Source organism: Peromyscus eremicus, chromosome 12, assembly GCF_949786415.1.
Source record: "Peromyscus eremicus chromosome 12, PerEre_H2_v1, whole genome shotgun sequence".
Classification (NCBI taxonomy): Eukaryota; Metazoa; Chordata; class Mammalia; order Rodentia; family Cricetidae; genus Peromyscus; species Peromyscus eremicus.
This window is the reverse complement of record NC_081428.1, coordinates 67663160-67673639: the sequence shown is the minus strand read 5'-3', so window position 1 is coordinate 67673639 and position 10480 is coordinate 67663160.

The window sequence follows — 10480 nt, the reverse complement described above, 5'->3', positions numbered from 1 at the left end:
CACCAACTCAAATATTGACTTTATCCATATCTATCTCACAAAAACATCCCCAGAAATGTACTGTGGCCCAGTCAGACTGACATGTAAAATTAATCAGGGCAAGAGATGCCGAGAAAACTTTACAAAATATTTGCTACAGCACTAATCAAATATTTTCCATAAAAAGTAAAAAAAAAAAAAAAAAAAGGTATCAGCCATATGTAGGTTTGAGATAAGTAGATTGGGGGTATTGATGGGGGTCCTGCCTGTTGGTGAGGACACATGAGCAAAGATGGAAGTCATGGATGACTGTGGTCCCAGCAATCGTCCGCCATGCTGAGTACAGCAGAGGGAGCCGTTAAATGCCAGCCTCACTGCTTCTCCTCCTCTAACAACCATAAGGTACTCTGTGGATTGTTCTCCTCTCTCCCCTCTTTTCTGGTTCCTGGCTGATCATGAAAACATGGCTAGCTGTATGCTCTGGAAACCTTTAAAAGAAAGAGAGAGAGAACAGACTTACTTTTAAGTTAGTAGAATCTTTGGTCACGTGCCCATGAACCAAGGAGACATTCAAGGCCTGGAGTTGTCTTTGGTGGGCAACAGTGAACAGTTCAAAAAATTAACTATTGAAAGGTAGGGAGCAGAGATGGAACCCAACATGGAAAGATGTAGCTACCGATGGGGCTAAGAAGATTAGTTGTAACTTGTGTCCTGTAGAATAATAAGGTAAAATCCAGAGGATTCAAAATCAATTTTCAGTGCCAGAGGGTTAGCAGAGATATGTAAATAATGAACCAAAGTCTTCCCATCCTGGAAAGTACTGGAAGCCAGGATATTGGTGCAGGGTGATGTGGAATGAAGAGCAAAGAGAAAGGTAGAGAAGGTAAATCAAGATAACTTCCTCAAATATAGATACTTTTAAACTTATGAGGTACTTCCAGATAAGTCTTTATATTGGTAGCTGAAGTATCTGAAGTAAAAGATGCATTTAATATGTTTACTGAATATCATAGCTTACCAAAAAAGTACAGTGTAGATAGAGCATCCTTGGCTTAGCTCTGTGATCCTGTGGCTGGCTAGGTACAAGCACTGTAATGCTTGGGCCCAGTCTTTGTAAAAGAGTACATCACTGCCTTGGGCTAGCCTGGGAAAAGAACAGTTCAGAATATGGAATGTAGTTTCCATACATTCATGTCACACTGTAACATCTTCATTATTATATAATTGATTAGGAATGATTTGTATTAGCTTCCTAAACTTGGTTGTGGGATGCCACTCAGTTTAAAGCTTAAAGTTGAAGGGCAAAGAAGAGTTAAGTTTTTAGTTGGCAGGAAGGAGCAGAAGGATGCTACGTGGTCTGTCTGATATTGGGTAACTTTTTTTTCTCTTGCTTATTTGTTAACTTTAGTATCAGGGATAGAACCCAGGGCTCTGCATAAGGTATGCAAGCCCTCTGTTACTGACCTACATCTCTGGCTCTTGTCTAGTGTCTAAACTCTTCAGTGAGTTAGTGATGAGATCACATCAATTCCAGCTGGAACTGAGACTCTTATAAATATGAGGTAAGCATAATCTTGTATTTCAGCTTCACAGTCCCCTACTGTCCAAATATGTGTTATACTTTGGAGATGGGAAAACACATTTGGACAATGAGAGAACACATTGCTCCTTCATTTTATACTCTGTCCTTTTACTTATAGGCTCTAGACAGTAATGTTACTTGCATCTCTGTTATCATTCAATTCTGCTGTGTGAATGAAACAGTTAGTCATCCAGTGTCACAAGCAGAAACTCTCTCGGCATCCTTGAAATTCCCGAGTGTGTGGGCAAGATTAGATGAGCTAAGAATCCATTAGATAAGCTGAGGGTATCACATTGTAAGTTGGCCATGAGGGCTGTGATAAGTGCACAACTGTCCAGGCTAGTAGTGTGCCTCTTAACAATCTCGGTGTTTCTTTGCCCATCATGAATTAAGTAGAGCCGAAGCATTCACCATTTGACTGACATTTATTGTGACTCAGAAAACAAAACCTCAAGGTGGAGGTGGGGGCCTCAGGCCTTTGGTAGCCTCAGAAGCCAAGTCTCTCTAACCCCAGAAGCTCCAATTCCTTCCCCCAAGATGGATCACAGAAACCAAGACCCGTTTGCCTGGAATCAGCCACAAAACCTGAATGTGTATATTGCTTTAAACCTCCATCTCTTTTCTGTGTTAGAGCTGGCCATAAATTCTCTGATCTACCCTGTTTGATTGCAACTTCCATGACTGCAGTTCTAGGATCTGTCCTTCTCCTGCACCCAGAAGGAAGACTCGCTGCAAAGAGAGATCCACCAGGAACCTTCACAGGCATGCTCTGCTGCCCACCCCTCGATGTTTTACTGCTGGCTTATGCCGTTGATCTTCTCATATTTCTCTGCAAACTTGCATGTGTGTGTGCAGGGGTGGGGGGTGGGAGGTGGGGAGGAGCATGTTTCATGTGTGTAAGGATGTATAACCAGCTTGGAAGAAATGAAAGTATCTGGAGAGGGAACATTTCTCAGAGGAGGTTTCATAGTTCTAACAGCTTCTCAGCCCACCTTACAGGGTAAGACTGAAGCCCACACCAAGACAGGCCTATGTTGGGTGGGACTGTGTCTTGGTCAGGACTGCTTAGATATGCATAGCCCTGGACTTCTATTTAAACTTGTATGTTATTTGAGGAACCCAAAGATAGACTTAAAGGGATTTCTGGGTCTCTTTGTCCCTCTTCCCAAAGTGGCCACAAAATCTCCCTTTTCTGCTTTCTACTATGAATTTGCCTGTTTTTTTTTAGTCTGAGGATCAAACCCAGGGCCTTGCGCTTGCTAGGCAAGTGCTCTACCACTGAGCTAAATCCCCAACCCCGAATTTGTCTGTTTTAATTGACTTTGCAAGCATAGGTCGTTAAACTTGGCTGCTTGGGGTATAAACTGCTGTGAACCCAAGTTTCGTAGCAGGTTCAAGTGCGTGCGTGTGTGAGTGCAAGTGTGTGTGTGTGTGTGTGTATGTGTGTGTGTGTGTGTGTGTGTGTGTGTGTGTGTGTGTGTGTGTATACATGCCATGGTGTGTGTGCATAGGTCAGAGGACAACATTTCAGGAGTCATTGCTCTCCTTCTGGCCTTCTCTGCGGTAGCATCTGTTGTTTCTGCTGTCCCCTCCATCCCAAAAGTTTACAGGCACTCTCCTGTCTTCATCTGCCTTCTCACTACAAAAATCCTGGGGTTACAGATAAGGACCACTGCATTGAGCTTCTTTAAATGGGTTCCGGTTTCAGAATTAGGCCACCAGGCTTATTCAGGAAGTAATCTTACCTATTGAAGCTACTTGCCAAATCGTTTTGAAAGAACCATAAGAGAGAAAAAAGCAAATTGTCCTACAGTTACATTTGCTATCTGTCTTGTAAACTTGTTAAGTTCTTTTGTGTCCGGGACCAGCCTCAGCAGTTTCGGGGGTCTAAAGGATGGGATACCTGGAAGGCGCAATAATGACGCAGAGACAATGTTCATGCAAGCTGACAGGTCACTTCGTGCTTTTGCAGTTGCTAAGTTTCTTTTTCTTTCCTAGCTTCTCTTAGCTTCTTTAACTTCTCTTAGCTTCTATTAGTTTCTCTTAGTTTTTGCTACAGCTTCTTTAGCTTCTGCTCTTGCCCTGGTAACCTCAGTCTTTTATTATCATAAGCAAGGGGGAACAGAAAGGAAAGGGGAAATCACCCAATACAAAATGTTCTCATGATTCCAAAGGTTATACTTAGAAAATCACCAATATATTCTTCATCATATTTTACTAAACACAGGAACTATCCCAGACTTAACACCAAAGCAAGCATAATCTATTTTTATTATTAATGATTATACAATCCTTTGAGCACTTGACCCAAAGGCTAGCAACATGCAATTTTGCAAAAAAAAAAAAAGGTAAAAATAAGAACAGTGGTCAATGTACCAGACAGTCATTTCCTTCTCACACAGCCTGCTCCAACCTCAAGACCCCTGCAGCCACCTAAGTTCCTCCTCAGCCCTCTGCAAACACTAAGCCCCATGACTGGTGGGCTACAATGACCTCAGACAAGAAATCTGTCCCTGCAAGTCGGCAACTTCTGTCCTTCTATATCCAACAATGCCAAGGAAGACCTAATCTAATTTTCAGAGTTTCTATGAAAGGAAGCTCACCTTTCTTGGCAGCTCTTTTCAATCTAGGAACCCAATAAAGCTTGTAGCAATCACTCCATCAACTGTCACATTATCTCCACACTCTTTCAGGAGGAATAAAAAGTATCTGAATTAAAGTTGCTATCTCCCTTTCTTGGTGGAGGCCACTATTTTCCTCCTATTCTAGGTGCCCACACTTTTAGTTTGTCATCCCATCTATATGGTACTCCATCCACAGTCTTCAGCCAATACCTCTTAGGGTCTCAAGTTTTACACAATGTCCTTGGAATATCCTCAGAAGCTGAATTATTCATCATGGCCAATTTAAGTCCAGTGTGTTGACATCATCTATATGCTATAGTTGACCATACATTCGGCACAGTTTATCCAAGCCTAAAAAGCTTCTCCAGGCTTCAGGTTCTTTTCCATGAACTGCATAACTGCCTTAACCCTGGCCTGGGTGATCATCTCTGTAAAATTTCCTGTGAAATTTACTTCACTCCTTTCCTGTATCACAGAAATCACCATTGATCTAGGAACACAGAACATGAAGATCAGATAGAAGAAAAAGACTAGCATTACAAGAAATATTTATATGGAGGAGGGCATGACATATGCGTGCCATAAAGCATGACCTTGGGACACGTAGGCATTTCTGCCTTGGCCCTCTAGAGGCATGCTAAAGCAGAAGATCCGGAGGGGAACACACGGAGGGTTGATGATCCACAATCTTGGGTCCCCTTTTCTCCAGTCTCTATTGGCAGCACGTCAGCCATCTTATATGCCGTCCCCGGCATTTTTGTGTATGGATGTGGATCAAGTACAGATATATGTACACATACTTACTTTTGGCACACGCTCATATAGCCAAGTAGTGTAACCATCCTGGCAAGAAGCAAGCTATGCTAAAGAGAGACATTTTTCTGCCTCTGGCTATCAGATGATTGAAAGTTTGGTTCCAAGGAATTGGAATTTCCTGCTGGCCAAAGGCTAGAGTACGGGTGAAAGCTGCCGTAGGAATCACCTTGCAGAAACAGATTGCACTAAATGCTGACAGCTGCTTTGACAGCCTCACACAAGAAACTGGAGCCAATACAGTGAGGGAGGTCAAAGGCAGACAGACAGGAGCACGTCGTGGCCAGGACTGCACAGTTATGCATACTTGTTGCTTTTTATTTAAACCTTGGTCTCATGCCAGGTCTCCAAAGGTGGACTTCGAGGGTCACTGGACGTCTTTGTTCCTCATGCAATGCGGCCACATTGAAGAAATGTCCTTTCTCTGCTTTTCAGCATCACTTGTTTCTTTAATTGGCCATTTCGGGTAGGTAGCCAAGCTTAGCTTGTTTGCCTGCAAGAGCTTAGACTTTTAACCCTAATAACTTCAGTCACAGTTACAGCATGTAAATCATAATATCTACAATTTGCTGGTTATTTATTGTATTTTGTACTACATAGAACATTTATAAACACTAATTATTTTCCATAACTTCCTGAAACAATTCATAATTCTTATTTTATTGGCAAGGAGGCCCCATAGGAAATACTCAGTACCTTGCCGAAGACCTGACATTATTAATTGGTGTGGCCTGAACTTGGATCTCTGTGACTCTGCAGTCAAACCTGTAAACCAATGATTTATTTTTTTCCATCAGTGATAGCCAGCATAGGTTTTTAACAACAGCGATTGATTTTATTGTGCAGATTTCCCACCAAAATTCTATGCATTAAGAACAAAGAAGGAGAAGGTTATTCATAAAATGTGATCTAAACTTGTTTATTCTAAGGACTCACACCATTATCTTCATGAATGTAGAAATGTCTCGTGAAGCAGAGGGAACGTGGTTCAACCCAGAAACACCTTGTTATGCTCCAGTGAAAGTGCGAGGCTGCTTCCACCTGCAGACCAAAAGGCCAACTGCAGAATTTCCAGTTCCCAAGTACATCCTTTCACAGACCAACCATCGGTGTGCTGACAGACAGTAGGTATCAGCAGGTGTCTCTAGAGCCTCAGTCAGGATTTGCATCAACGGTAGGGAGTGCCTGAAGTGATCGTCTGAGGGACATTGTAGACCATCTAACTCTGGAGCTGAAGAGGTGCCCAGGATGCTTCGGCAGCTTGGGGGACTGGATGTTTCAGGACAGAAAAATCCAATATTGCTCCACCTGTCAAATGCGGGAACACAGAGGATTATATAGAATTTAATATATATCTTTTGAGAGCTTACCATGTGTCAGACAGAGCTTTTAGTGTGTGGGTTGCACTGGAAAACAAAACAAAGATGTCTTATCTTCATGCAGCTTTGATGAGATACTGAATTTGAAAATATTTTTGTAAACTCCACTCAGTCGCTCAACATAATGATATTATGCTTCATGTTTACAATCAGTGGAGACCTTTTACATTTCTTACTGATGTCCCTGGGTACTGCTATAGGCAGAGTGCTAGAAATCAAGGTGGTTGCCTATGCCTTTAACCCCAGCACTCAGGCAGATCTCTGTGAGTTGGCAGCCAACCTCAGGACCATAGGAGAGGCAGGACTATGTAGAGAAACCCTGTCTCAAACAAACAGAAAAAAAAAAAAAAAGTCCTGGATGATGTTGAAGTTATCTGGGCGGAGCACCTTGCTTTCTTTCCGTGTCTTTCCCACTGCTCTTGCCCACAACAGGGTACACTTCTTCAGGGCTGACACAAAGTCTTCATTTTTCATTCTTTATGTTGCTTTAAACCCCTGGCTTAATACTTTGCACAAAGTCAGCTGTCCTGAAGTACATGCTGGGTGAAATGGTACTTAACTGTGTTGGAGCTGATGAAGCTATATGACGGACCATGGAGAAGAGCCAGACTGGATGAACCCGTGATGCATTGTGTCTGCACCCTCCATGCTCCCAGCTCCCTCCCATTTCTCTCTTCCTCAGAAGTGTGCTCACCTCTCACCTATGTCGTTCTGCTGAGCTCAATGTTAATCCCTGTCATACTGTCTTCTAACCCACAGAACTTAACATTTAAATATGAATATTTTATTTTATTCTTTAAAAATGGTAAACCTCAAAGCAGAATCAGCTCTACAGTTGTCTGAATAAACCTCTTTCCTGAACCACATACAACTCCAACAAATAGTGAGAATAAAATATATATTACACTATAGATTTTTTTTTGTGGAAGAGTGCTTGATTTCTAAAAACAGAAACTATGTACTTTTTACATATAGGAATGCTCAATATTTTATTTGGTTTTAACTTTCTACCTTCTCTCAATTGGGTAGTGATATTGGATTTGGGACCATCAGTTAGGAAAAGTTGGGACAAATGATGCAGTAACAGACATTAACTTTCCTACAACTCAGTGTGGGATCTTCAGTATAGAGCTCTGAAAGGCGGTGCACTAGCCACTTTTCTGAGGCTTATTTGTTTTTCTGAACCTATCTCTGAAAGCCTGACCCTGTGTCTTGGAAAAGAGTTTATATTAAACACAGATAAAATAATATGCATTCCTGGCATCCACTTCCAATTTCCTGAATCCAGGTCTCTCTGTGTAGTGCTTCCTGGTCTGTATTTATAGCTACTGGCCCTGGAGATTCCAGTGTTCACTCAAGCTGAAGAACCACAGCCCCAGGGTATTCAGTTAGCTGGAGAAATACATTGTGAAAGGTCCCTGGGCAGGAAGCTAAGCAGCTGAAGCCAGGCCTATCCTGTACTGGGCATGCATTTTTGGAATTGGTTTGGTCCCTTGGATCAGCAGGGCATGAGCATTTACAGTTTTAGGGCACAGGGAAAGATTCACTTGTGACTCACCAAAGCTGCATGGTGTGTTGCTTTACACAATAGGAAATCACTTCCTGTTCAGTTGTTAAATAGAATAAATCAAATAAAATAAATATAATGAAGTAGAATATTGGCACCTAAATGAACCTACAAATGAATGAAAATTACCATTCATATAGGTCCTCTTTATGACCAAGTATTATATTCTGTTATGGTTATAAATTCAGCTTTGCACTTTAATTTAATGTTATAAAATGGAGTGAAATATGTTAAATTAGAAATAGTATAGTCATGAGTTAATCATTTTAATATATTCTTTCTCTCTTTTTTTAAAAAATTGAAATGGATTATTTTTATACAATACATTCTGGTTATGGTTGCCCGACTCACAACTCTTCCCAGATCTTCCCCACCTTCCCATCCCACCCAAATCCACATTCTTTCTTGCTCTCTCTCATTAAAAGAAACAAACAAACAAAAAAAAAACGGGCATCCAAAAGAAAAAATAATGAAATGAGATAAAAATAAAAACAAACAAAACTGAATAGGACAAAACAAACATACTGTGTTTCTTGTGCTTTTTCTTTTCATTTGTTTTCTCTTTCAGTCCCTTTTTACATGTTACTTTTTTTTATTTTCAGACAGTCTCATGTAATCAGGTTGGTACTCAGCTCATTATGTAGCCAAGGATGACATTGAACTTCTGATCTTCTTACTTCTACCTCCTAACTGCTGGGATTACAGGCGTGGGTCACCATGAGCAGTTTATGTGGTGCTGTGGATCTAACCTAGGGTCTTGTATATTAGGAAAGCACTCCAGCACCTGAGACATATTCCTAGACCTATTTTAATATATTCTTGAAGGCTGTTTTTTTTTTTTTAACCAATTCTTTTTTTTTCAATTTGTTAGACTTTTACTTTAATTTCTATGACCAAATATTATTAAATGAGAAATCAGTTAATCCAGCCATGAGCCAATATCTCAATATTTGGATATCTCAATTGATTCTGTTTAGATGATGATCTGTTTGGAATCTTTCTCCCTCTTTTTTCACTTTCTTTCTCCTAGTCTCACTTCCTGTTGCATTGTAACTATGTAAAATACATTTTTTTACTATCAAAAATCTTTTTACTATCATAATTCTTTTTATTTTAACATACAGAAGCCTATGTGATGAAACTAAAATGTTTCTAAAGTATTTTTTAAAAAAACCTCATGGCTACAGATCTCTTAAAAAACGATAATGGCTACCCACTCAGGTAGAGGTTAACTCCAATTATCTCCACTATGCCAGGATGCTTTTCATAAAACAAAGATTGGTCATGTGTTGTTGTTTCATTAGACACAGTTTTCTAACACTAATCCATGAGATAAAGGTATAATATAAGGAATTCTTGGTCATGTTAATTTTTACCACTGTTCCTATTGACTGCTATTCCTTTGTGATCTTTAAATCTGAAATGTAAAAGACAAAAACATTATTGTAAACTGCCTTTCATGTGTGCCATTGTTTTGCCTGGATATGAGTCCGTGTACCATGTGCATGTCTGGTGCCCAAGGAGGCCAGAAGAGAGCATTAGGTCACCTGGGACTGGAGTTCCAGAAGGTCGTAAGCTTCCATGTAGGTGCTGGGAATTGAACTTTCATCCTCTAGAAGAGCAGCAGCCAGTGCTCCTATCCTTTGAGCTCTCTCTCTAGTCCTCTGCAAACTGTTTTTTAAAACAATTTGCTCTTAATTATAGTGTATATGTCAGGCTTTTTTTTTTTTTTTTTTTTTTTTTCCGTTTTTGACATGGTCTTACTCTGTTGCCCCGGCTGGCCTGAAACTGAAACTCACGAAGATCTACTTGCTTCTGCCTCCTAAGTGCTGGAACTAAAGGTGTGAGCCACCACATCTATCTTTAACGGTACTTTCTTTTGCCAAACCAATAAATACAAAGCAAGCTATAAACATGTGATTGGTCCAAGTAGTTTTTGGGGAAAAAGAGCCTAATATTTCTTCAGGACTTGGGTAAATCTGTATTTATCCTTTGACATTTCAAAGAGTAGGGTTGGCAATGTGGCTCAATGGAAAAGAACAAGAGAGGTTGTTTGCGAATAGCTTCTGGTAGTACTGTTGATATTAGTGTTCCTTCCTTTCTGGAAACCAAACCATCAAAACAGGCAAATTCAAAATAATCTTAAAGAACTGATTAAGGAAAGAAAAGAAAGCGTTTATTCATCACATAAACTTTATTGTAAGTATGTATGTCCATCAAGAAGATTCAAACTTTGTAAAGGTTGAAAAAACCCTCAATTGCAAGAAGAAAAAGCCAAATAGATTTAATTTATAATTGAGGTATCTGCTGGTGTAGCTCAGCAGGAAGCACCTGCTTCGCAGGAGCAAGGTCCTGAGTTTAATTTCCAGTCCTCTCAAATAGTATTAACAGAACTTCGTAATGCTATGTAATATGTCCAACACTACAGACTGTGTCTTCATTCACGAAGGAAATAATGATCATTGAACAAGTGTCACAAGACCAGCAGGATGGCTCAGGAGGTAAGAGAAGTTGCAGGGCAAGGCTGGGTGGCTGA